Here is a 27,542-nt window from a genome sequence, read left to right as displayed (position 1 = left end):
GTGCCAACCAAACTAGACTTACCAGACTGGACAATGACATAATGATCGTGGTCAACAAGCCCAGGTAAGTTTTTGCTAAGGACAAAATGAATTGTGGTAAAATAAACGCTGCCATTAGGGTAGAAGATCCTGATCCTGAGCACCAGCAGCAGTACAAGTACCCGCTGGGGGCAAAAGAAGGCATAAAATCCACAATGGAGGCACCTGAGGCACAAGGGGTGCTCATTCCATGTGAAAGTATTTGCAATGCACCCATACGGCCCGGCTTGAAGGCCAACAGGAAGACGTGGTGGTTAACAATTGATTATAGAGCTTTGAATCATGTCACTCCACGCCTTGTCCCAGCTGTAGCAAAGTTCCCTGAAATTATGTCCCTAATTACATCAGGTTCACAATGGTTCTCTGTTATAGATATTTTGAATGTGTTTTTCTCAATTCCCCTCCACCCTGAATCATTCTACAAATTCGCATTCACATATAATGATCAGCAACTGACATTCACGAGGGCAGCCCAGGATTACCATAACGCTCCCTCGATATGTCATAAAATAGTTGCTGGAATGTGGAAGGACCTGCCACATAAAAATAATATCATTAGTTATGTGGACAATGTCCTGGTGGCAACAACAACCAGAAAACAGAACCTAGAGGCACTAAATGAGGTATTGCAGAGAATAAAAGACACTGGGTTTCTAATTAATCCCCCAAAAGCTCATCTGGCTCAACAAAGGGCACTTTACCTTGGTGTGGAACTGGGCACTGAGGGAAGGAGGCCTGATGCCGTGAAGGTTGATTTAATTTGCAAACGTCCTGCATCAACAGATGTGTCAACGTTGTGCTCGTTCCTCAGGTAGTGGGGTTCTCTCTGAACTTTATTCATGGATACTCTGAGATGACATGGCCACTTCGTTTTCTTCTCAGGAAGAACCAGCCCTGGAAGAATGAAGAACCAGAACAACAAGCAGTTTTTGACCTGAAGCCAGTGTTGATGCAAACCCCAGCACTCACGTACCCGCATACCACATCGCCATACCACCTGCAGCTTGCCACAACAGACAAGGCCATCAGCGCAGTGCTGTTGCAACATGCAGGTACCTCTTTAAAACCAGTAGCTTTCGGTTCTAAAAATCAGACTGAGGTAGAGAAGCAATTCTCTGCATGTGAAAAAGAAATGATAGCTGTGGTGTGGGCCCTCCACCACTGGAAATTCATAATAGGAATGTCTTCCATTATACTCAGAACGACACATACCTCTGTGCAATATGTACTGTCTGACAACTCTGGCAGGGTGTCTAACCCAAGGCTTGCCGGGTGGACTATGAGTTTATTAAATCAGGAGGTGGAGGTCAAGAAGGTAACAACATTAGCTGCTATTAGCTTGCACTTCTTATACAAGGTCAGAATCATGAAAGCCCGTTCCTGGATGTCAAGATACCAACAATCAGGTCACCACTTAAATTAGAAACATGCTATGAGTCTGTCAAGCAAGCGGAGCGAGAATTATGGGCAGTGGATGGGGAGTAGTTTCCATCACGAGGAAAGACCAGTGACAGGATTTGCAACATTGCAAGAAACAACAGGCAAAGTCAAGCACCATTCAGCAAAGGCTGCAGAGGTAGTGGCTGTGATTGCGGCTCTCGAGTCTGCTGAGCCAGCCACTAATCTCATGATATGTACAGACTCAGATTGGGTGCTCCATGCTTAGTCGATTGGATGACAGTTTGGAAAGAGCCAGGCATGACATCTTCGGACAATAAACTGATAGACTATTCTGGGTATTTGCTGCATGTCTGGCACCTAGCTGAAAAACCTACTGGGGATACATTTATGTTTAAAGTAAGGGCACATCGACGCAACCAAGCAGAGCTTTCCTTACTAAACAACCAAGTGGACAAGCTGGGACCTGACAGTCTATAGGACAAAGCAGATAGCACCATCAGTCGAGTCAATCAAAGCAACATCCCAAACCAACTGGACATTAAGCAGCTCCAAATGAGAGACACTGAAGTTAAAGAGCTTCTGCAAAAGCAGCAGTGCAGAGCTTATGAGGTGTTTCAACATAAGAGCGGCTTAATAATGGCAAGAAAAAGAGATAGCCAAGACAAAATCCCGGTGTTGGTCATACCATCCTGTCTTCAAAAAGAAATGCTAACTTTGGCCCCGAGAAGATGGCTCAACAGTTGCTGACCATCAGCTGGTGGCCCAGCATTACAAAGGACATTGAGGAGTTAATCAACAACTGCTTAAGATGTGCAGAGAATAACCCCGATTACCGGGTAAGGAAAGGTCTGGTCTTGCATCAGCCAGTAGATGGACCTTGTCAGCGAATACAGATTGACTTTATAGGGCCATTGCCTCTTCAGAGGGTCAATCTTTCCCTGAGACAGGGGAAGGGGCTGGGTAGAAATGCTGCTGTTTCTGGTTGCTATTAATCCTCTCTTATTCCTGGGGGCATCCAAGTCTTTGACATAGTTCTTATTCTCTTGCGGCAGGAGGACGCTAGGGCCAATGTGATGCATCAGCTCCACACCATCCGATCCTTTCACCAGGTGCCCAAGGCTCTGAAGGCCTGTGCCTCTTAGGACACCTCTGATGGGGTATATAAACCCCACATTGGGCCAGGAGCAGGGAAGCTGGAACAATTTTTATAGTGGGGGTGCTGAGAGCCAGTGAGCCAAACTGTAAACCCTGTATATGATGGAAACCACTTCAAGCCAGCGGGTGTAGCAGCACCCCTAGTTCCAGCACCTATAGCCAGGAGGAGTTAGAGAGCAGTCCTGGGCCACTGTGATCCCATCCCACTACACCTGCAGAACCTACTCAAGCGGGAGGAGGACTTTAAAAGCCCCACAGGATCTAGATCTCTTCCACGAGACATGGGAGGAGCAAGACCCAGGAACAACCAATGTGGTACAATACAATTTTATTTGAAGGAAAACTTAGAGACCCTGAGGGTTTTCTTGAGACAGAACCTGCTGAAATCTCAGTAGAATCAGGAATGGGCCTACAATAAAGGGGACAGGATGTGAAAATTTAAGCCCCGTGATAGGGATGGTTGTTATTGCCAACCTTGAAGTCAAAACCGCTGGCCAAGTGGCAAGGACCATTCAAGGTTGTAAAAATGGCAAGAGTAGTTGATTATGAAATCCATCATTCAGGGAAGAGAAAAGAGACACAGTCATACCCATGTGAACCAGCTGACAGCTTGGAAGGATTCAAGAGCGTCCCCTCATAACACCTTTTCCACTGGAAAATGAGCTCCGTCCACAAGTGACTTTAATCCATTATTCTAGCCTGAACAGAAACAGAAAATACAATAGTTAATCAAAGACTTTCCCTTGGTATTCTTATCACTGCCAGAATAAACCCACCTAGCTTACCATCATGTGGCTACCAAGACTGGGGGGGGGGGGGGGGGGGAAGGTCCTTGAGAATCTATGACCCCTTCTGTGGAAATTGTGGGAAATGGTCTGCCAGAAACTACTGGCCGTGTTGGACCTTGGGGTCATTGGGGAATCTCCTAGTACAGCCTTTTTCAAATGTGGGGTCCCCACCCAAAAGGCTAGTGCAGGGGGATTGCAAGTAGGGTGACCATATGTCCAGGTTTCCCCAGACATCTCTGTCGGGATGGGTTTCTGAAATATGAAAAAATGTCTGTGATTTTGCCTTGCCTTCAGAGCTGGGCATCTGGAGTGTGGCAGCCACTGACCAGGCACCCAGCTCTGAAGGCAGTGCAGCGCCGAAGGAAGGGTGGCATAGTATGGTATTGCCACTCTTCCTTCTTAGCTGCTGCTGATGGCAGCACTGCCGTGTGATCTGCATGGCCATAGAGTGTCAGCTACTGGCTGGGTGCCCAGCTGTGAAGGCATCACTGCTGCCCGCAGCAGCTGAGAAGGGTGGCATGGGATTGTATTGCCATCCTTCCTTCTGCGCTGCTGGTGACGGTGGTGCTGCCTTCTGAGCTGGGTGAGTGGAGAGCGGTGGCTGCTAGCCAGGTGCCTAGCTCAGAAGGCAGCACCACTGTCAGAAGCAGTGCAGAAGGAAGGGTGGCATGGTATGGTATTCTCACGCTTCCTTCTGCTCTGCTGCTGTCGGTGGCACTGCCTTCCGAACTGGACGGCTGAAGCATGGTGGCCGCTGGCCAGGCTCAGCACTGAAGTCAGTGCCAGCACCATCAGCAGCAATAGTATTACCATCCTTCGTCCTGCGCTGCTGCTGGTAGCAGTTTCGAGCTAGGCAGCTGGAGAGCAGCTGCCGCTCTGCAGCCACCCAGATCTGAAGGCAAGGAAAAATCATGGACATTTTTTCATATTTCAGAATTCCGCCTGGACGGAGATTGGAGGACCAAAAAAGAGGTCATGTCCGGGAAAACCTGGACATACGGTCACCTTCCTTGCAACCCCCCTACACTAGCCTTGCAACCCCTTTTTGGGTCTGGATCCCCAGTTTGAGAAACGCTGCATTAGGGGATTCCCCAACGACATCTAGGTCCAACACAGCCAATAGTTCTTGGGGGACTGTTTCCCACAACTTCCGCTGAAGGGGTCGTAAATTCTCAGAACATTTTTTCATATTTCAAAAATCCACCATGATGGATATCAGAGGACCAAAAAAGGTCATGTCCAGGAAAACTTGGACATATGGTAACCTTATCAAAACAGCAGAACCCCTCGCATTGCATCCAGATAGTTTTTTGTATATAATTGTGTATAAAGACACAAACCTTGGACAATGTTATGATGATTACTACATACTGGACAATGTTATGATTATTGCCACAATCACTGGTAAAGGTTTCCAATTCCACAAACTGTATTCTGTTGTCCACATTTTTTCAGAAAACATGTTTCTTAAATATCCATGTATTTATTCCTGAAAATTGTTGCTTTACACTTTTTGAAAGACTTCAGAGTCTTTGACTGCAGGGATAATGATTACATGCTTCATTTAATGGTCCTATAAGTACGTACAGTAATATACTATCACTTTTTCTTGGGGGGGGGGACGGGGGATGTCACAGTCTGAAATATTTTCAAAGTGTGACCCAGCAAAAAAAGTTTGAAAATCCCTGCCCTAAAGGGACCAGAAACCCCATGACATCTTTGCATTTACATTCATTATTTTACATGGCATAGGGAGCTATTTATGTAGGTTCTTCAGTTGATACTCATCACCCTAATATCTGAGTGCCAATTACCTGAGTGTTGGATATATGCCCCAGCCGACCCAGCGCCCCCTCAGTTCCTTCTTACCGCCTGTGATGGTCGCTGGAACTGTGGAGTGCGGCTTAGCTGAACTCCACTTCCCTAGCTTCTCGTGTTAGCACGCGTTTATAATTGTAAATAGTTTTAAATAGTTGTTATTAATTCTTTAGTAACAGTTAATAGTTATAGTTCTTAGTGTAAATAGTAGTTGGGAGTAAGGGGCTTCTCCCCTCCCTTCCCTCCCAGTACCCAGGCTGATGCCTAGGTCTCTGGGTTTCAAACCATGCTCGGCCTGCCTTAAACCTATGCCTATGGGAGACCACCACAACTCCTGCTTAAAGTGCCTGGGGGAATCCCATCAATCTGACAAGTGCCGCATTTGTAAGGCATTCAAGCCTCGGACTAAATAAGAGCAGGACTATCGCCTGAAGCAGCTCCTTATGGAAGTGGTTCGTCAGTTTGGAGCACGCCTGTGGCACTGGAAGGGTCAGCGCCACGTCCAGACACCGGCAAAGACTCCCAGCACAAGGCGTCTCTGGCATCCCTACAAGCACGGTGTTGCTCCCTGTCTCTGGGACCAAAGAAGCAGCACCAGCAATCTGCTGCCTCTTTGCAGTCACCGGTGCCTCTTGTGCCTCCCTCGTTGCAGCGCCCAGCAAAGGCATCAACCCCGGCACCGTTGACTCTGGCGCCCCAAGGGCCCTCGAGTCTGGTGCACGTAAGCTCCCCAGTGCGCCCAACGAGGGGTAGCGGGTACGTCCTCCTCTGGCCCCCCACCTATAGACCTCCATGCTCACCAAGAGCTGCTCCGCAGGGTGGCGCAAAATATGAGCCTCCAGGTGGAGGAGGTGGTGGAGGTTGAGGATCCGGTAGTAAACATTCTGTCTGCCAACACTCCAACCAGAATAGCCCTACCCTTTATTCAGACTATTCAGGCTAATGCCACTACAATCTGGCAGTCTCCGGCCTCTATTCCTCCTACTGCCAAGGGGGTAGAGAGGAAGTATTTGGTCCCCTCCAAAGACTACGAATACTTGTATAGTTACCCCCAGCCGTGCTCCCTCGTTGTACAGTCTGTTAACAAGAGGGAAAGACATGGCCAACAAGCTCCCGCACCTAAATCCAAGGACGCTAGATGCCTGGATTTATTCAGGTGAAAAATTTATTCCACTGGCAGCTTGCAGCTCAGAGTGGCTAACCAGCAGGCCCTCTTAAGCCGATACAATTATAACACCTGAAACTCAATACAGAAGTTCAAAGAGCTTAGCCCTCAGGAAGCCAGGGAGGAGTTTGGGACCCTACTAGACAAGGACAAGAAGGTAGCCAGGACATCTTTATGATCCTCAATAGACGCGGCAGATGCGGCGGCTAGGACTCTAGCCTTGGGTGTAGCTATGTGCCGCATCTCCTAGCTACAGGTCTCTGGTCTCCCACCAGAACTCCAGCAAACTATACAGGACCTACCCTTTGATGGCCAGGGTCTGTTCTCAGAGAAGACGGACTCCAGGCTTCAGAGTCTGAAGGACAACCGGGCCATCATGCATTCACTGGGCATGCATACCCCAGTGACGCAACATAGGCCATTCCGACCCCAATCACAGCACACCTACCCCAACCCCCGGCCGAGACAGGACTTTTTTGGAAGTCGCAGCCAGGGTGGTAGGCAGAGACAGTCTGGTCCACAGACGGACCATAACCAGGGTCCCCCCAAACCATCGGTGGGGCCCAAACAAAATTTTTGAAGGTGCGCCCGAGGGCAGAGCACCAGTCTCCTTTCAAAAAAGAAAAGGAGTACTTGTGGCATCTTAGAGACTAACAAATTTATTTGAGCATAAGCTTTCGTGAGCTATAGCTCACTTAATCGGATGCATTCAGTGGAAAATACAGTGTGGAGATTTATATACATAGAGAACATGAAACAGTGGGTGTTACCATACACACTGTAACCAGAGTGATCACTTCAGGTGAGCTATTACCAGCAGGAGAGCGGGAGGGAAAAAATCTTTTGTAGTGATAATCAAGGTGGGCCATTTCCAGCAGTTGACAAGAACGTCTGAGGAACAGTGGGGGGTGGGGAGGGGGAATAAACATGGGGAAATAGTTTTACTTTGTGTAATGACCCATCCACTCCCACTCTCTATTCAAGTCTAAGTTAATTGTATCCAGTTTGCAAATTAATTCCAATTCAGCAGCCTCTCGTTGGAGTCTGTTTTTGAAGTTTTTTTGTTGAAGAATTGCAACTTTTAGGTCTGTAATCGAGTGACCAAAGAGATTGAAGTGTTCTCCGACGGGTTTTTGAATGTCATAATTCTTGACGTCTGATTTGTGTCCATTTATTCTTTTACATAGAGACTGTCCAGTTTGACCAATGTACATGGCAGAGGGACATTGCTTGCACATGATGGCATATATCACATTGGTAGATGTGCAGGTGAACGAGCCTCCGATATTGTGGCTGATGTGATTAGGCCCTATGATGGTGTCCCCTGAATAGATATGTGGACACAGTTGGCAACGGGCTTTGTTACAAGGATAGGTTCCTGGGTTAGTGGTTCTGTTGTGTGATGTGTGGTTGCTGGTGAGTATTTGCTTCAGGTTGGGGAGCTGTCTGTAAGCAAGGACTGGCCTGTCCCCCAAGATCTGTGAGAGTGATGGGTCGTCCTTCAGGATAGGTTGTAGATCCTTGATGATGCGTTGGAGAGGTTTTAGTTGGGGGCTGAAGGTGATGGCTAGTGGCATTCTGTTATTTTCTTTGTTGGGCCTGTTCACCTTCAATTTGTTCCCCCCCACCCTCCCTTTCCGTCCCTCTTCAGGGACCCTTCTCACGAGCAACTCCTTCTACAGGAGATGCAAGCACTCCTAGCTATCAGAGCAATAGAGGAGGTTCCAAGGGAACTGAAGGGCAAGGGGTTTTACTCCTGTTATTTCTTAATCCCGAAGGCAAAGGGGGGGCTATGGCCCATCCTGGACCTGCGCGGACACAACAAATTCATGGTAAAGTTGAAGTTTCACATGGTTTCCCTGAGGACCATTATTCCTTCCCTGGATCCTGGAGACTGGTATGCTGCCCTCGACATGAAGGATGCGTACTTCCACATAGCGATTTACCTGCCACACAGACATTTCCTTTGCTTTGTGGTCAACCAACAGCACTTCCAGTTTACCGTCCTTCCCTTCGGTCTATCCACGGCAAAAAGGGTCTTTACAAAATGTATGGTCCTCATAGCTGCCTCCCTTTATCGACATCGGAGCCAAGTGTTTCTGTACCTTGACAACTGGCTCATTCGGGGTCACTCCAGGGACCAGGTGCAATCTCATGTTCAGTTCACCATGACCTTCTTTAGACAACTGGGCCTGCTGCTCAATGTCGGGAAGTCCACTTTAGAGCCAACCCAAAGAATAGACTTCATCGGAGCAGTCCTAGATTCGAGACTCTCCTGTGCGTGTCTACCGCACATGCGCTTTCAATCCTTGGTGGAAATCATCCGCTGCCTCCAAGGCTTTTGACCTCAACAGTATGGACGTGCCTAGGTCTCCTGGGACACATGGCGTCTTGTATCTTCGTGACCAGACACGCCAGTCTGCACCTCCGCCCACTTCAAGCCTGGCTCTCAACTGTATACCACCCGCGCCAAGACAGCATGGGCACAGTGGTCACTGTACCACCGGAAATCTTAACGTCCCTGGACTGGTGGCTGAGCCCCAACTCAGTGCGCGAAGGAGTCCCATTCCATGCCCCACAGCCCTCCCTGGCCCTCACCATGGACGCATCATCTTTGGGTTGGGGCACTCACCTTGCGGACCTTCGCACGCAGGGCCTTTGGTCCACACAAGAGATAACCCTGCACATCAATGTACGGGAGTTGAAAGCAGTGCGCCTGGCTCGTCAAGTGTTCCACAAGCACCTTCAGGCCCATTGTGTTGCAGTCTTCACAGACAACACAACGGCTATGTTTTATATAAACAAACAAGGGGGAACGCAATCTTCCCCTCTCTGTCAGGAAGCCGTTTGCCTGTGGGAATTCTGCACAGCCCACTCGATCCACCTGGTGGCGTCGTTTCTCCCAGGAGTCCAGAATACCTTAGTGGACCGCCTCAGCAGATCCTTCCAGGCTCACAAGTGGTCAATTTGCCCGGACGTCATCCACTCTGTCTTCCGTAAGTGGGGGTTTCCCCAGATACACCTATTTGCCTCTCGCGAGAATTGGAAGTGTCAGGTGTTCTGCTCTCTCCAAGGTCACTCCCCGGGCTCCCTGTCGGACGTCTTCCTCATACCGTGGAAAGACCACCTGTATTACGCCTTTCCTCCATTCCCGTTAGTCCACAGGGTCCTGCTCAAGTTGCAAAGGGACAGAGCCTGCTTAATATTGGTCGCCCCGGCGTGGCCCAGGCAACACTGGTATACCACTCTCCTATAGCTATCGGTGGTCACTCCAATTCCACTTCCATTGCGGCCAGACCTGATCGCTCAGGAACATGGACGATTCTGCCATCCTGACCTGCAATCCCTCCACCTCACAACGTGGATGCTGCATGGCTAACTCAATCTGAGCTATGTTGCTCCCGCTCGGTACAACAGGTCCTTTTCGGTAGCAGAAAGCCCTCTACCAGGTCCACGTATTTGGCCAAGTGGAAGTGTTTTTCCTGCTGATGCACCCCGAGCAATACTGCCCCCCTGCAGGCATGAGTACCTACCATCTTGGACTACCTCTTGTCCTTGAAACAGCAGGGCCTGGTGATTTCATCCATCAGAGTACACCTAGCAGCGATTTCAGCCCTCCACGCGGGTGAGAATGGGCGCTCAGTCTTCTCCAATCCCATGATCAGCAGGTTCCTCAAGGGATTGGAATACCTATACCCACAAATTCGGCATCCGGCCCCTACGTGGGACCTCAACCTGGTCCTATCCAGACTCATGGGTGCCCCGTTCGAGCCAATGGCCACCTGCTCGCTCCTGTACCTTTCCTGGAAGACAGACTTCCTCATAGCTATCACCTCGGTGAGGCATGTATCACAATCACTATCAGTTCACACTCCTTCCTTTTGGCCTCTCGGGGTACCTTGAGTGTTTACCAAGTGCATGGTAGCCATAGCTGTGTTCCTACACAAGCACCAGGTGCAGGTGTTCCCATACCTCGAAGACTGGCTGATCAAGGGCTGCTCCAAGACACAAGTGGAGGCATATGTGAGCCTCATAAGAGCCACTTTCAAACTGGGCCTTCTATTGAATGTGCGGTAGTCAATCCTATCCCTTGTTCAGTGGACAGAGTGCGTAGGGGCACTGTTGGACTCAACACAGGAAAGGACATACCTCCCAGAGTCACATTTCCAGCCCTATGCAACATCATACTAGGTCTCAGGCAGTTCCCAGTCAGCGAGAGATTGCCTAAAGCTACTTGGCCACATGGCTGCTTGTACTTATATAGTACAGCATGCCAGACTGAGACTCTGGCCTCTTCAGGTGTGGCTAGCCTCAGGGTATCGACCAATTCAGGATGGTCTAGGCAAGACTGTCACTCTACCCTGGCTGGTTTTTGTGTCTCTCCTGTAGTGGCTCAACCCACAAGTGGTGTATGCAGGCGTTCCCTTCTCCAGGCCCCAGCCATCCCTTTCACTGGTGATGGAAGCGTCAGTGAGGGGCTGGGGAGCACACCTGGGAGACCTCTGGACTCAGGGCCTCTGGTCTCAGGCACAGCTCAGCTTACTTCAGGGGTGGCCAGCCTGAGCCTGAGAAGGAGCCAGAATTTACCAATGTACGTTGCCAAAGAGCCACAGTAATGCATCAGCAGCCCCACATCAGCTTCCTGCCCCCGCTCCCAGCACCTCCTACCCACCAGCAGCCCCACCAATCAGCGCCCTCCCTCCCTGCACCTCCCGATCAGCTGTTTCATGGCATGCAGGAGGTTGGGAGTGGGTAGGAGCAAGGGCACGGCAGGCTCAGGGGAGGGCGCAGGAAGGGGTGGAGTGAGGGCAGGGCCTGTGGCAGAGCCAGGGGTTGAGCAGTGAGCCCCCAGCACATTGGAAAGTTGGCACCTGTACCTCCAGCCCCGGAGTCGGTGCCTTATACAAGGAGCCGCATATTAACTTCTGAAGAGCCTCATGTGGCTCCAGAGTCACAGGTTGGCCACCCCATCTTACTTCATATCAGCACCAAAAAGCTGAGGGCAGTCTGTCTGGCATGCCAGGCATTCCAAGTTCACTTGGAGGGGAGATGTGTATTGCTCATGACAGACAATACAACAGCGATGTTTTATATAAACAGTCAAGGGGGAGCACGCTCCTCTCCCCTGTGCCAGGAAGCCCTCAAATGGTGGGACTTTTGCATAGCTCACTCAATACACCTGGAGGCGTCTTATCTCCCCGGAGTTCAGAACCAGTTGGCAGACTATCTCAGCAGGTCCTTTCACAGGCACGAGTGGTCCATCTGCCAGGACGTTGCGAATGTCATCTTCCAATAGTGGGGAATTCCCCAAACAGATTTGTTAGCCACGCAACAAAACCGTGAGTGAGTACAGTTCTGCTCCTTCCAGAATCACAGCCCAGGCACCATCACATACACATTCCTCCTTCCCTGGAAGGGACACCTCCTGTAGATGTTTCCATCTATAGGTCTGCTCAGAAGGTACTGCTCAAAGTTCGAAGGGACGAGGCCTCAGTGATATTGATAGCTCCAGCCTGGCCCTGTCAGCACTGGTACATGTCTCTCCTGGAAACGTCCGTGGAAAACCCAGTCACCTTACCGCAGCTCCTGGACTTGATAACCCAGGATCACAGCTGCCTCCAGCACCCGAAACTCATATCTCTTCACCTCAGGGCGTGGAAGCTCCATGTCTAACCCAATGGAGCCGGTTTGTTCGGGTCCAGTCAGGGAAGTCCTCCTTGGCAGTAGGAAACTGTCCACTAGGGCTACCTGCCTAGCCAAATGGAAAAGATTCACAATTTGGTCTTTGGAATATTTCCCATCTCCAAAACTCTCATCAATAACCATGATATTGGACTAACTCCTTCACCTAAAGTGGCAACGACTTTCTATGTCATCAGTAAAAGACCACTTGGCTGCCATTTCTGCCTTCCATCCAGATGTGGAGGGCCAGTCAGTCTTTGCCAATCCAATAGTTGCTCGTTTTCTTAAAGGTCTTGACAGACTATATCCTCACGTGCGACAGCCGATTCTGACCTGGGACCTTAACCTGGTCCATTCCAGGCTAATGGGGCCACCCTTTGAATGGCTTGCAACATATTCTCTGCTTTACCTTTCATAAAAAGTGCATTCCTGGTAATGGTAACTTCTGCCAGGATGGTGTCTGAGCTCAAGGCTGTAACATCTGAGCCTCCTTCACAGGCGTGCGTATGGGGTGTGGCAGGTGTGCCCAGGCACACCCTAATGTCTTAAAAAAAAGTGGCTTTGCATTTTAATTTAATCGCATGATATGCTCTTTTAGTTTTAAAGTATGGATTGTTGTATTATGCAATAAGCACTGAACTGCGTACTACAGATGTTGTAGAAATGTATACAAAGCCCGTGTTCGCTCGCAGCATGGGTCCCCACTACTGCGGCGCTGCATTACCATTGGTTCTCCCCTTCCCCCTCCGACTACTATTCTAGAAAATTCTTTGACCTATATAAGCAGCCGCGTCAGGCGTGCCCAGTGCAGTGTCTACAGTGTTTGTAATCTTTGTCGCATGTACTCTACTGAATAGCAAAACAAACCCGTGGCTTTACGTTTTAATTCAATCATATGATACCCCCTTTTAATTTTAAAATATGGATTGGTTTGTTGTTAAGATAAGAAAAGGAGCAGAGAAACTGAATTATAATGAATGTGCTGAAAGCAGTGCAAATACCTCGGACTCCTTGGTTAAGAATTTACATGAAGATAATGCCGCCACCAGTTCCAGTGCATGCAATAAACTGAGTAATGACCAACAGATTTTGTCTCTTAGTTCAGGTCAGAGTAGTTCCTATTCAAAGCCATCAAACATTCCATCTAATGACCTGGTCTGTGATATTCCAAAAAATAGATTAGAACTTCGGTCTTGATTATCTAGAGGTCCTTATCAGCCTAGATTGAGTATGTTTCCTAAAAGTAAAATAGGGAATAAACAAACAAGTTTTCAATCCGATTGGTATGAAAAGTATAGATGGTTAGAATATAGTCCATCAAAGGATCCAGCATTTTGCTTTTACTGCCATTTCTTCTCCTGTAATGATGCAGCAAACAAAGGTCACACTGATCCAGCATTTATTGATAAGGGATTCAAAAACTGGCATAGGGCTAACAAATGTTTTAAAAACCACCAACTGTCAAAATCTCATATTTTGAGCTGTTCTTCATGGTTTTAATGAAGGGAAACCTATTGATCTATTGTTGGATGCGGGCAAGCAGGCTTATCTGTCTACAAGAAGAAGAATGGTGCCATAACCGAAGTGTAATGGAGCGACTGATTGACATTGTTCTGTGTTTGGCGAAAGGTGAGAGACCATTCAGGGGTCACAATGAAAAAGCTGACAGTTTTGAGAAAGGTTTATTTCTAAATCTTGTCAATATGCTCCAAAAATATGATCCTGTAATGGCAAAGCATGTGCAACAATCTCCTCGAAATGCTACCTATCTGAGTAATCGCATCCAAAATGACTTAATTGTGGCCTTGCACAATGTTGTGCAACAAATGATTGTGTCTTCACTAAATGGAAAAATGGTCTCAATAATTGCCGATGACACTACTGACTGTGGACACCATGAACCGATGTCCATTGTGGTGCGGTATTTTGACAATGAAAAACATAGTCTAGTTGAACATTTTGTATCTGTTCAGAGACTATTAACAGTTGATGCTCAGTCTATTTTTAACCAGTTAAATGACGTCCTTGGCATTCTTAAAATTGACTGGTCATCAGTGATGTCTATCTGTTTTGATGGCACATCTACTATATCTGGATATACTGCGGGAGTTTAAATGAAATGTAAAGAAAGAAACAGTGAAATACTCCATGTACACTGCTATGCACATTGTTTGAATCTCATCCTAGTAGGTGCATGCACTTCAAGTAAACAAAACAGAACTGTCATTGATTTTTTTTGGTGTTATTAAGACTCTTTATGCCTTCATGGAGGGGAGTCCTGTACGACATGCAGTAATGGAGAAGATTTCACAAAAAGTAGGATCCCAATTGAAGACTTTGAAGTCATTATTACACACAAGATGGGCATGCAGAGCAGAAGCAGTGGCTGCTGTAAAACAAAACTACTCCATCATTTTACAAGCTTTAGAAGAGATTATTGAAACAACTCGCCTTGCTGATGCTAAAATAAAAGCCAGGGGCCTTATCCATGAACTAAATTCAGTCAAGTTCATCTTTGCCCTTCACATGATGCACCCTATTCTCCAGATGGTGGTAAAAGTGAGTAAGGCTCTTCAAGCTCCAGATCTCAACTTACTTACTGCAATGACAGGGGTGAAAAGCTTGCATAACTCTTTGCCTCCGATGAAAAGTGGCCCAAAATATTTTCAATCTATTTTCAATGACAGTGTGAAAATGTGTGTAGAGAATGATATATCGATTCCCCCAGTTAAGAAGAGAAAAACGTCCACTTGTGTTCATGACGCATTGGAGTCCCAGCATCACTTTGATACAAAAGACGAGCAGGAGAGAATAACTTTATTTTACCCACTCCTAGACTCAATGATTACTGGCATTGACCAGCAATTTGAACAGGAGACTTGTAAAATTGTGACTGCAATGGGAAAACTGCTGAGCTTAGACATTGGCAGGGACGATATGAGAATCATTGCCAACAAATTCAAAGTGTCCTTGGATGAGTTGGAAGCTGAAGTCGGAGTGCTTCAGGGTTATGAAGGATCTGTTTCTAAAGGTAGCACTACGTACACCACCAGAGAGTGGTTTGATTGGCTAAAGGAATCAGATCGGTCTTCCATGTTCCAGACCTTTTACAAATCTATTCAATGCTTTGCAGTCTTATCTGTTACAAGCTGTTCATGTGAAAGAGCCTTTTCGAAACTAGCACATGTAAAAAACAAACAAAGAAGTACAATGTCCCAACAGCGCCTCGACTCACTCATGATTTTGTACATTGAACAAGAATTTGCTTCGTCAGTTAATTACAAAGATGTGATTGAGGAATTTAAATCCATAACACCTGGTGAGCGATGTCTCATTCTCTAGGACAGGAAGATGAAGAAACCTTAATCTGTTCTGGTCAGTTTTGGTTAGCTCATTATCTGGTTAAAGATAATGATCATGTATCTTTGTATACGCCTGGTTATCACTACAACAAAAAATTGGTATTTTGTGTCTCATTTTTTAAGTTTGTATTTTCAAGCAAAGTTTAGTTGTTAATTTAAAAAAAAAAGTTTAGTTAAGTTTTAGTTTCTTTAGTTTGTTTGATGAATAAAAATAAAGTCCTTTATGATTGAGTATTCAATAAATGTTCGCCTTTAAAAAAAAATTCCCTCGGTGCACACCCTAATGAAATGTGCTGCGCACGCCTATGGCCTCCTTACACTATGTTCTATAAGGACAAGGTTCGGCTTAGACTGCATACAGTCTTTCTCCCTAAGGTTGTCTCCCAGTTTCATGTTAACCAGGATATCTTTCTTCCAGTTTGCTACCCCAAGCCACACACAAGCAGCAGGGAGCAAAAACTTCATTCACTGGACATTCGCCGGGTGTTAGCCTTCTATACCAATCGGACAAAGCTATTTCGAAAATCTATTCAACTATTTGTCACAGAATGACAGAATGAAAGGGCTTCCAGTCTCTTCTCAAAGAATCTCAACATGGATTACTTCCTGTATCTGGGCATGCTACAATCCGATGAAAATACCTGCCCCTCCGCTGACAGCACACTCCACGAGGGCACAGGCATCGTCAGTGCCGTTCCTGGCCCAGGTTCTGACCCAGGAAATTTGCAGAGCTGCAACGCGGTCCTCAATCCACACCTTTATCATGCATTATGCCATTACTCAGCAGACTAGACATGATGCAGCCTTTGGGAGAGCGGTGCTACAATCAGTGAACCTTTGAGCTCTGACCCTGCCTCCAAATTTAGGCTTTCTAATCACTTAATTGGACTCGACATGAACAATCACTCAAAGAAGGAAAATCAGTTACCTAGCTCTCATAACTGTTGTTCTTTGAGATGTGTTGCCCATGTCCATTCTAATACCTGCCCACCTACCTCTGTTGGAGCAAACTGGCAAGAAGGAACTGAGGTGGCGGCGGGTCAGCAGGGCCCTATATTCAGCACCTTGGAGGCGCCTGAAGTGACCTGACGGGTGCTGATAGGGGGAAAAAACCTTCCAGCTGCCATGCATGCAGCGCATGCACAGATAATTGGAATGGACATGAGCAACACGTCTCGAAGAACAACAGTTTTAAGAGGTAGGTAACCGTTTTTTTCTTGGCTCTTCAGTGTCTAAGTGACAAGGAACTGAATCTGGCTTCCTAGGCCCAGAATACTAGATTTTGGAGTTGGAAAAGCCTGTTAGCTCCTCTCTCTGCCCAGGTGGCCTAATTCTTCTTGAGCCAAACTCCATGGCTGGGCTGAGCTGAATCCCCAGAGCCAAAACTCCTCACTCTGGGGTCTGTTACAATGCTGCTTAGGACTGACAGATCACCTGTCCTGGGGTACTCTCCCAGCACTTTACCATAGAGAGAAAGTATGAGATCCTCATTTGACTGCTGGGGACGGAGCCATAGAGAGGGGAAGCACTATGCCCAAAGTCCCACAGGTCAATAGGAAACCCAGCAAAGGAATCCAGGAGTCCTGACTCCCAATCCCCTGGTCCAGTCACTACAGCAGAGCACACTTCCTCTCAAAGGAGAGGGAATGGACATGAGGGCCTGGTTGCAATTGCCAGCTGTGGGAGGGAGTGTGCAGCAGTGGTTAGTAAGGGGCCTGGAAATAAGGACTGCTAGGTCCCATCCATGGCTCTGACACTTCCCCTCCCCAGGCCCATTTCCCATCAGTAGGGTTGGGGTCCCACTCCCTACAGTCCAGGGGGGTTGGAAGGCTTCATGAAAGTGTGTAAAGTGCCTGGATGTCAGCAGCTGGGAGGCGCTGTCATCCCCGCTCTAGGGCAGTGTTCTACACCTGCTGCTGGCTGAGTTTTTCCATCCCTTGGCAATAAGGCAGACTCTTGCTTTCACAGCCAGTCGATCGCCCAGTATCATCACCCTGCCTGATGGCTGGGCAGGGTAGCTCCTAAGGTCACCACCCTCTCCAGCCTGCCTTGGCCTTGGACAGTGAGGAGGAGGGCGAGGGATAGCTGAACATCCTCCATCCATCGCTGCACCACCTAGAGCAAGTGAGTGGCATTAGGGTTCCTCAGTGGCGTCCCCTGTATGTCTGGGGAGAGGCAGAAATAGGGGGAGAGAATCTCTCCCAAAGAAGATTTGATTTGCAAACAGCTCCCAGGAGCCCCTCGCTCTGAGACCTGGCAGGGGCTTCTCCAGAGCCGTCCCTGCTGCGTTTGGAAACTTCCCAGCAATGGGGCTCCCAGCCCTTCCCTTGTCGGAGACTGTTCCCCAGGCTGAGAGTCTCTGAGCTGGGCCAGACCCTGTGAGCTGCTGCGCATGGAAATCAATGGGAAACAAGGGGGCCCCTGGGCTTTCTATGACTTGGGACTTTGTGACTTGGATGTGGGGAACGGTTTCCCAAGAGAAATCTGGACTCCTGGGTTCTATTCCTTCTCTAGACTGGGTGGAAGTGTGGCCTGGGACAGCAGGAGGGGGCTGATTGTCCAAAGAAACTGATTGTCTTTGTGACTGATCCCACAGCTCCAAAAGGATGAGACTCTCTGGGTATGGCAGCACTAGAGATGACGCGGGGGAACGCTGGGTGCAGATCATGCAATGAACTCCTGCCAGTGTATGTAGCTTGCACTCCCTGCACCCCCTGTTGGGGGAGGAGGAGCTGCTCTGGCTGTGGCAGGGATGGGGTGGGACTGAAAAGGCCCATTAGTGAGAGGCTGCCTTGACCCCACACTCACACCTGTTCCCCGCTCAGTTCCAGGATGGCCAGATTCCTGAGGATGTTCAGGAAGAAGGCTTTGCAGGTGGCCCTGGAGCCTGAGAGAAGCAGTTGCCATTTTCCCCAGAAGCAGAGCGGCTCCTCTGTCCCACCGGCAAGGAAGCAGGTCTTGGCCAGGCCAGGAGGTGGAAATGCCCAGCCTTCTGGCGGAGGAAACCCACTCCCGGCACAGGTGGTGAGGCAGCAGAGGCAGCAGCCAGGCCCCAACAGAGCTGGCCCAGAAGGGGAGCCAGGCAGAGTGGCTCTTGGGCTTCTTGTGTGGGAAGAACCAGCCCCAGGAGCTCAGCCCTGATTCCCAGCAGGATCTGCCCTGTGTCCTGAGGCGGGAAGGGGGGGACATTAACCCTGCTCTCCCCACCATGCCCCTGTTCTTCCCCCGAGTGGCAGCAGGAGTCACCCTGTCCCCTTCTCTCCCTGTTTCAGGGACACCTAGGGACTCAGAGGACAAGGAGAAGGAGGAATGTGTGGATGTGGCCACAGAGGAGGCTGCTCTCAAGAACATCCAAGAGCAGCTCCAGGACAGAGAAAAGGTACAAATGTTCCCCAGCTGAGCTGGAACCGAGATTGTCCTTCCCCTTCCCAGCATCCCATGTAGGGGACCTTGCCACCCCTAATTGGGACTGTTATCCAACATGATCTGGGACTCCCAAGATGTGAGCCTTTGTCTCCCACAATCTTGGGTCCCCTCCCCACACAGGCACTAACCCAGTTCCTGACCCTGCTTGTGTAGGGGCTATGGGTGATTTGGAAAATGGGCAGTTCCCCACCTTCCCCTATTGAGGCCTGATTCCTGAAGCTAGTGTGGGTGGGGCAGGGAGGTCCCTGGCTAACAGTCTGTCTCTCCCCTAACCCCACTCCTGGAGGGTGCAGGAGGAGGTCTAGCAGTTCATGTTCCTGCACGCCATCCAACCCGTGTGTCTCGCTGCACAGCAGAGAGGGCAGGACACACTGGAACTACACTGCTGCAAGGCAGCTGTGGTGGAGCGGATTATGGTGAGTGAGACACGGCACCTGGCAGCTGGAGAGAGGAGAGAGACATGGGATGGGAGGGGTCTCCCCAGACAAATGGATGGGGGATGGCTGGTGCTGGAGGTGGCAGCAGTGGGCAAGACTGCTGGAGCTGAGGACTGGGGAGAAGAAATGGGAGAAATTCTGAGATTGGTCACTAGCGGAGAGTGGGGGAATCATGGAGCTGAAGGGGCAGCTGAGGCTGGGGGGACAAGGAATCAGACGGTCCCAGCTCAGTCGTTGGGATGGTGTTGGATGGGGGAAATTTTGACAGGAGGGAAGAAGGGGAATGGGACCAAGCTGGGCAGGAATCCTGGGCCAAGTTTGATGGGCAGGAAGGAATGGGAGGAGCAGGAGGCAGGTGAGGGGATCCTGCTGGCTGTGTGGGGTGCTGGCTGTGTAATTTCCTCACTGGAAAGTGTCAGTGCAGCCTGAATCTCACATGCTTCTTTGTCTCCTTTGTCCCCAGTTTTCCTAACTCTTACCCATGACTCTCCCTTGCTTTGCAGGCTCTGCACAAGGTCATACCAGAGCTCCTGGATGCCATGCTTGGCAACCTGTTGGCAGAGTTCCCAGGCACAGACAGGCCCCAGTACATCTTGGAGGTGACCCCCATGAGGAGGGGTGGGGAGCAATTTTACCTTAACTCTTAGGAGGACTGATAAGGAGAGACTGGAAGATCCACTTTCCAGTCTGTTCTCCTAGCTGGGCCCCCAGTGGGCCATCCTTGGTCAGGGCAGTCGGTGCAATGCAGTGTCAGGCCCTTCCTCCTTGAAGGACAGAGGAAGGAGCTGGGACTTCACCCAGAGCTCTGCCTGGTCCTGTTGAGCACTAACCACAGAGCCCCTAGCTGGCATGGGGAGTGAGAGTCTGAACCCCACCCACCCTGTGAGATCCAGGAGACGGTCCTCAGAGAAGAGGCACAGGCTCCTTCCTAGAGAAACAGGAGGACCCTAGGGAATCAGCCCTGCTCTCCAGTGGGCCCTGAGATTCCTGGGGGGATTGTGTTCACAGTCACGCCCTTCATCCAACCAACGACTTGAGAGCGTGGGAGGGGGGAGGGGTCTGTCTCCTTCCTGGTGAGTTGTTCAGGAATCAGGAGTTCAGGGAGGATGGGATCAGCCCTGACACCAAATATTGTCCCAGTTTAGAGAGACACTGAGAAGTTGTGACCTGCAGGATACAAGCATCGTCCTGGGGGCAACAATCCCCTTCTGAAGCTTTGCGATCAATGACTCAGATATTCCACCCTGCGCACAATATCTCAGCCCCCTGGGGTGGGGAGGGACTCATTAGCACAACACATGCACCTGCCCATTGATCCTGACCTGCTTCCTTCCCGCACAGCACGTAAACTTCTGGATCATGTCCAGGGGTGTCCCAGGAGAGAGCCAGGGCCATTAGGAGCAGCATGACCCTACTCTGATTCACCATCACCCTCCCTGAGTTTGATGTAAGTGACCTCTGACCCCAACTTCCTGACTCCAAGCGTGGGTGGGCTGGCACCGACAGGCTGTAGGATCTGCTGCTGCAGGGGCTGTGGGTCAGGAGTGTTCCTCTTGGGGAGGCAGAGTCAGAGCAGGGAATGAGCTGGGCTTGAGTCAAGTTCTTCTTTTTCTGGTTAAGTGATAACTGGGCATTTAAAGGGACCATACTCTAGCCCCTGCTCCAGCCAGGTTCATGCCTGGCCTTGGGTCTGTTCTTGTTATCCTGGAGCAGCTGGGAGTGCTCATGGAGGGCCCTGCCCACATCTCTTTGCTCCAGACTCCCTTGGCAGCAGAGAAAATGAAGGGTCTAGCTCTAGCTCCTCTCCCTCAACATCTCAGGCAGAGAGGCTGAGGGGAAGGAGACTCCTGGCCCAGGGGGGACTGGGAGCTGACAGAAAAATGCTGATAGAGTCTCCTCTCCTCTTTCTGCCATTAGAACTCAGCAGAGTTCTCCAAGATGGGGAACTTCATGGCTTAGCTGGATCTGCACATAACTGAACAGCCAAGGACATCAGCCGGCAGGCCAGGGAGGGGATTTACCAGCTCTATCAGCTGCTGCAACATCAGAGAGGTAAGGAACCCAGCTGGGAAATGGGACCCAAGAGAAGACAAAAACAGAGGGAAGCTGGGCAACAGGACCCCTGAAGAAATGACCCCACTCCCCTCCTGAGACTGACCCCAGTTGGGTAATGGGATCCCCGCTGAAACCTGCTGACTCCTCTGCGATTGACCCTAAGTTAATGATGAATCTTTCTCTCTCCTTGTTCCCCTCCCTAGTTTAGGATCGGACCCCCACAAGGCACCGAGGATGCTCCACCCACTGGAGGGAGCCCTGCTATTCCATTCAGGCAGGGATGAAGAAAGGGCTACTTCCACTGTGTAGCCCCCAATGGGACTGGAAGAACACAGACACTGCAACCAGAATAACAAATGTATCTCTCTCTCTCTCTCTCTCCCAGGGCTGACCATCCATGAGGCAGAAGATCTGTGATGCTGAGACTGGCACCAGTATAGCAGGATCCTGGGCTATATGAACACAACTAGGGTTCGGGAGGTAAGGACACTCTGCCAGGGCATGACACAGCTCAGGGGAGTGGGGCTGGCTGGGTTCCCTGCAGTGGCTGCGTCCTGGAGACAGGACAAGAGCCCACTCCTTATTTCTAGCTCACAGTTCCCTATCCAGCACCCAGTGGGAGAGGATGGCTCTATAAGTCCAGGGTTGGAGCTTTGCTAATGGCTGTGGTTTCCATGGATCCATTCTTATGTGGCACGAAAAGAATCCCTGGTGAGTTATTGCAGGATTCATTCTCTGGGGATCCAGTTCCTATCCCTGACTGCCTAGCTGACAAGTGAGTGGCTGACAGGGGAGCCGCTGGGTTGGTAAGTGGCCATGACACACCCAGCTATTGCCTGACCAGATCCTTGTTGGATTCCCTGCTCCCTGTGGAAGCCCAGAAAAGGGGTGGGGTTTGCCAAGTTCCATCACATGTCAGGAATCAGACCCCCCCCCCCCCCACAGGGGACTATTGTCTGTGTGATGGGATCACATTGATTATGTTATGCTGCAATTTGGATTCCCCTTGGAACAAATCCACAAACTGCAGACCCAGTTACTAGAGAAATCACAGAGGGGAGGGGAATAGCCCCACACCCCTAGCATCAATTTCCAGGAAGTATCTCTGCTGAAGGCAATGGAGGGTACCCTAACATCTCAGAGAGCTGCACTCCAGAGCGTACCAGCTCACCCACGCAGATATATTCTCAGCACATCATGGCCCCTGCTGTGAATCCCACTCCAGAAAAAGCCACTAGAAGTTGCTGACCTCTCAGTGTCTGTGACTGGGCCACCAGACAGCAATACGATTCCAGTCCCAGGATTTGGAGCAGTCTCTGGGCAGTCTGGGCAGTCTCTGTGCAGTCATCTAAAGACTCATTTTCTGTTGTTTTTAGGTCTTTGGAAATATAGTCTCAGAGGAGCAGAGAAGATCGTTCCTCCAAACAGCTACGCTGGCCATCTATGACCCCCTGCTATGGATCATCCAGGCTGGTCTGGTCTTAGCCTACTTCATTCTGGGGGAAGCCGACCAGCTGTTGGGGGATGAGGTAAACACCTGGATTAGATTTAATGACCCGTGGCCTTTCGCCTCTAGACCAGGGAAAGTCATTCCCATTTTACTGCCATTTGGAGCAACAAGCCTGGAGGGAAATGAGAGTCAGAGTGGATGCCATTGGGAGGGGAGATTAATTCACCTCCATGACCAGGATGGAGCCAGTTTGTCCATGAACAGTTCAGAGCAGGCTCTTTAGCAAGGGCTATTTAATTACAAGTGTAACATCAAGAGAGGAAGCTGCCATTGCTCATAGTAAGGTCAGGAGTATCCCCTAGAGATGTCTGTGAGCCTTTCCTACCCCATAGGGCCTGACCCAGTTCCCAGTGGCCTAGTGTCCATGTCAGAGCCACCATCCAGAGTTGCTCCCATCACTGGCAGCCTGGGAGGCCAAGGACTGACTGGTGATGACGACTGACCAGGCAGGGCTGAGGCACATGGGCAAGGGAAGCTTGTCCTGCTGCTGGCAGGGTTGGACCTGCTCTAGAGAGAACGGGAGGATTCAGTCAGCAGGGGCTGCCGACCTGCCCCATTCACCAGGGCTGCCATCCTGTGACTTCAGCTTTAGTCACTGGGGTGACTTGGGAAAAGGTCTCAACCTCCCCACACCCCACTTCACTGCTGCCACAATCCCTCCTGCCCCGCCTGCCCCCCACTACAGCCCCCTCCCTGCCCTATCCAGGTCGGAGGGTGGGATGGAGGAGAGAGTTCTGACAACTTGAGCTGCATCCCAAGGTGGGTGAGAGGTTGAACAGGTGTCAGAGGGAGGCTGAGGGAATGGAGGCAGAAGCTCACCCTTCACCGGAGTGTGTGTGTGTGTGGGGGGGTGTTTGTCACTGGAGGTCACTAGAGAGGAAGACAAGAGTCCATCCCCAGGCTCAGGTGGGTAAATCTGACCCTGAGACATGGGCAGATGCTGGGTGGAAATGCTACTGGTTCCAGTTGCCATTAATTTCCCCTGATTCCTGGGGACCATCCCAGTCTCTGACAGGCTCTTGTTCTCTTGCAGCAGGAGGATGTCACTGCCAAGATGATGCGTCAGTTCCACACCATCTGTTCTTTTCATCAGGTGCCTAAGGTGCTGCAGAGACTGTGCCTTTTAGGACACCTGTGATGGGATACAAAAACTCCTCACTGGACCAGCAGGGGTTGGAGAGCAGTCTTGGACCACTGTGAGCCTGCCCCACTGCACTTGCATAACCTGCTCCAGCTGAAGGAGGAGTTTAAAAGGTAGCCAGACAGTTCAGGAGGGGTAGAGATAGCAGCGAACAAGAGACTTACCTCAAGAGCTCCTGAATAAGGGTGCAGCAGGAGTCCTGGCTGCAGGAGAGGTTCTGCTGGCAGCAGCTACCCCAGGCTCAGAGAAGGGGCTAACCCTCCCCTAAGACTAAGGAACCCTTTGCTCTAATGTCTGGAGGACCATGGGGGAGGCATTTGACCACATGCCCAGTGAAGAGGGAGGGTCCGGGTTCCCCTACCAACCCCCATTTTCATGGAGGGATCATAAAACCCATTACCCTCCCTTGGAGAGAATAGAGACACTGGAAGCCCTGAGTCAAGGGTATACCACTCACAGGCGACCAGATGTGGGTTGAAGACCCTTTCTTTTGTGGCGATGTTGGACTATATACATTTTGTTGGACTTTCTTTCCCCGGAAGGGGGGTAACTAAATTGGTGACCTGGCCAGAGCGCCAAGTCACGTCTTACCGAAAGCTGGATGCAATAGTGTTGGAGTGATTGCTGGTGAAGGAGGCCAGAAACGGGAGAGTTGCGACCCAGTGACCTAACCACTAGTTGGAACCACTGGTAGTCCATCCCCCATCACAATTTGGCAGAGAAAGCAGGCAACGTCCCAGATCTTCTGTAAGGCCTAAAAAAGAGGAAAAGGGATAGATATGGAAAAATTATTTAAGTGTCTGTTGGACAGCCAACAACAACAACAGGCGGCCCAACAGCAGCAACAACTGTACCGGCTGTTCCAACAAATGGCCACCCAGGAACAACAACAGGCAACAAAACAGCAGGAGCTTATTCAGAAGTTGGCAGTTCATCAATAAGAACAGCAACAATACCTAGTCCAACAATTAGTGACCCTCTTACAATGCAGGGGCCAAATGTAAATTCTGCAGCAAGACCTTCAAGCACCACTTCAGATCCAAGCATTCTGATAAAATTCACAAAGAAGGGGCCTGAAGATGGCCCAGAAGGCATCCTCATCATCTTGATCAGGTCATCATGGCTGCATAGTGGCCACCCAAGTACTAGCATCTTGTCTGATGGGGCCAGTACAAGCCTCATATTGTGGCCTGGATGCCAGGCCACGCCTGACTATGGTCAAGGTGGCCATCTTTGACATCACAGCCAAAACAAAAGAGTGCTTTCACTGGGAGACAGACCCACTGAGGGCCTGATCTTGAGCAGTGGCCTAGAGTCTTTTGAAACACTGTTGGCTTTGGCTCCAACCTGAAACGTAACCTGGGCAGCAGGTAGCTGCCCACTAGTGCCTCTCCCAGTGGCTGGAGAGCACTTTGAGAGGATCGGTATGGTCAGGTGTGAAAGGTCTTCCTGATAGGAGCTGCACCCCACCCTCCCACTGCAATCAAGAAAACACGGCATCCTTTCACCTGCCCCCCGCCCAGACCTAAACCCGATAGCATCAAGCATGAGGTTTGTAGACAAACAAAAGAATGATCTGAAGGTGTACAAAAAACTCGCCCAAGTAAATGGTGAACTAATCGACCTGCAACTGATGGAGCAGTGGCCCAGTTCTGTTTTTCCCCTTTTAACTTTATCCAGAGACTTTCAACAGGGATGCCTCTTTTCTCTTTGTGGCCCTCAGAACAAGTGTATACATTCTTCAGGTATGATGCAATCTAGCCTCTCATTTTTCCCTGCCTATACTTCAAGTTATACCCATCAATATCAATATTCTAGTTGTGCAATTTATCCCATCAACTCTCTGTGATGAAGACTAAACCATAATTTTGTTTGTGTACTAAGATTTCCAGTCTGTCCTGTTTATTTCTCATACTCCTTGCATTACTATATAGACAGCTAAGAGGTTTGGTAGGTTGTCCCATTATTTTCCCTCTTGTCTCTCTTATGACCCTACTGCAATTTCCCATGTTTCTGCCCCCTCTACCCTCCTCAGCTTGCAGATTATTTTCCAGGGTACCATTTTTACTTATCTGTGGGCTTTTGTCACTGGCCACCTTCAACCATAGTTTAGTGAGCCCTCTTCACTAGGTTGGTGAACTGGAGTCCTAAAATGTCCTTCCCCTTCTTTGTCAAATGGCACCCATCTCTTCCCTGCATATGTCTTCCCTATCATGCGATGGTGTTCTATCTATGCTAAAATGATTGGCTACAACCTGTTTATAGGAAGGACAGAGTAAGTAGAAGACGTGGGGAGGGTGGTGCTCTACATTAAAGACACCATTACGTTTCTTAAGAGTTATCAGTAGTTCTAAACAGCAGGATCTTCAATGCATATAGATTAATGTACTAACTAACAAAGACCAGGAAAGGAACTGGTGGGGATCCCATGGAGATCACCAAATCAAACCAGAGAGCAAGACGAGCTTCTCCTTAAGCACCTGTCTATAATCTGTGGAAATAAATAGGGTTCGACTTCGAGTACTTGCTCATGTAGCTTCCTATTAGGTGTGTTTGAGTGCACGGCTGTTCTTCCTCTAGTGGTATCTGTCAGGTTGGCTCTGGTGCCCCCCGGAGTCACGCCCTCATGGTGCTGTAGGGCCCTGCTTACCCCCCACCTCTTCAGTTCCTTCCTACTGCCTGTGATGGTTGACCAGAAAGCTTGGTTCTCTCTTGCTTTCACAAGTGCTTCTCTAATGGACTTTTGTTTCTCACCTGTAGATAGTTAGATTAGTGTTAAGTTAGGGTCGTTAGGACCCTGCTAATCAGGGTCACCCCCCCCCTTTCTTTTCCTTCTCCAGGACCAGGGCATGCCTCAGTCTCCATGGTTTAACCCATATTGGGCTTGTCATAAATCTATGCCTAGGAGTGACCCCCCACACACACACACACAGCTTGCCTGAAGTGTGTGGGAGAATCCCATCAGAAGGATCACTGCAAAATTTGCAAGGGATTCCATCCCAGGAATAAAAAGGAGCGAGATCAGAGGCTGAAGTTCCTCCTAATGGAGGCAGCCCTCTGCCCGCACTCGGAGCTGAGTTCAGCCAACTCTCCATGCAGCATGTCCGTCCCGGTGCAGAGCACAGCAGCATCAGTGCCCAAGACTTCAGCACTAAGAAAGAACTCTGTCAGAGATTTTCGGGCTCAGCAAGGCTCTCCGGCGCCTAAGAGCTCTGCACATGGCACTGCTCTCAATTGCCAGTGCCACACAGGAAGCAAAAGAAGTCACAGGGTGCTTGCCTACACCAAGGCCAGCAGGGTGTAAGGATTCGAGCGAAGTGCGCCCCGCGCCGGGCCACTCAACATCTGTACTACCCAGTGCGGTACTGTTGACTCCGGCCTCCATGAGAGGTCAGTTGAGTCCGGTCCTGCCAGACTCCCTTCCAAGGGAGACCCAAGGGAGATTTTAGAGCTTCCCTCCACACCAGAAACAACTGAGGTGACTATGGAGCTGAGAACCCTCATGGCACCACCATTTCCCACTAGAAGGGAGCGGGCACCAGACTACGAGAACACCAGCATAG

General features: G+C 49.8%; 1 protein-coding gene across 6 annotated transcripts in view; it reads right to left on the bottom strand.

Moving 5' to 3' along the window:
* The window catches only part of MOCOS (molybdenum cofactor sulfurase), a 484,231-nt gene that overhangs the window by 15,333 nt on the left and 441,356 nt on the right, over window positions 1–27,542 (bottom strand). For 5 of the 6 annotated variants that reach the window (XR_012667119.1, XR_007355095.2, XR_007355096.2 and 2 more), the window contains exons 16-18: window positions 24,571–24,733; window positions 3,185–3,294; window positions 741–933 (exon numbers count right to left, since the gene is read on the bottom strand). The gene's annotated coding sequence lies outside the window, so the exon portion shown is untranslated. Of the gene's footprint in view, window positions 1–740; window positions 934–3,184; window positions 3,295–22,577; window positions 22,843–24,570; window positions 24,734–27,542 lie in introns of all 6 variants that reach the window. The other variant, XR_007355097.2, reaches the window with a different exon arrangement.

The sequence above is a fragment of the Caretta caretta genome, chromosome 2 (genome assembly GCF_965140235.1).
Source record: "Caretta caretta isolate rCarCar2 chromosome 2, rCarCar1.hap1, whole genome shotgun sequence".
In the NCBI taxonomy this organism is placed as follows: Eukaryota; Metazoa; Chordata; order Testudines; family Cheloniidae; genus Caretta; species Caretta caretta.
This window is presented reverse-complemented; position numbering and strand designations above follow the sequence as displayed.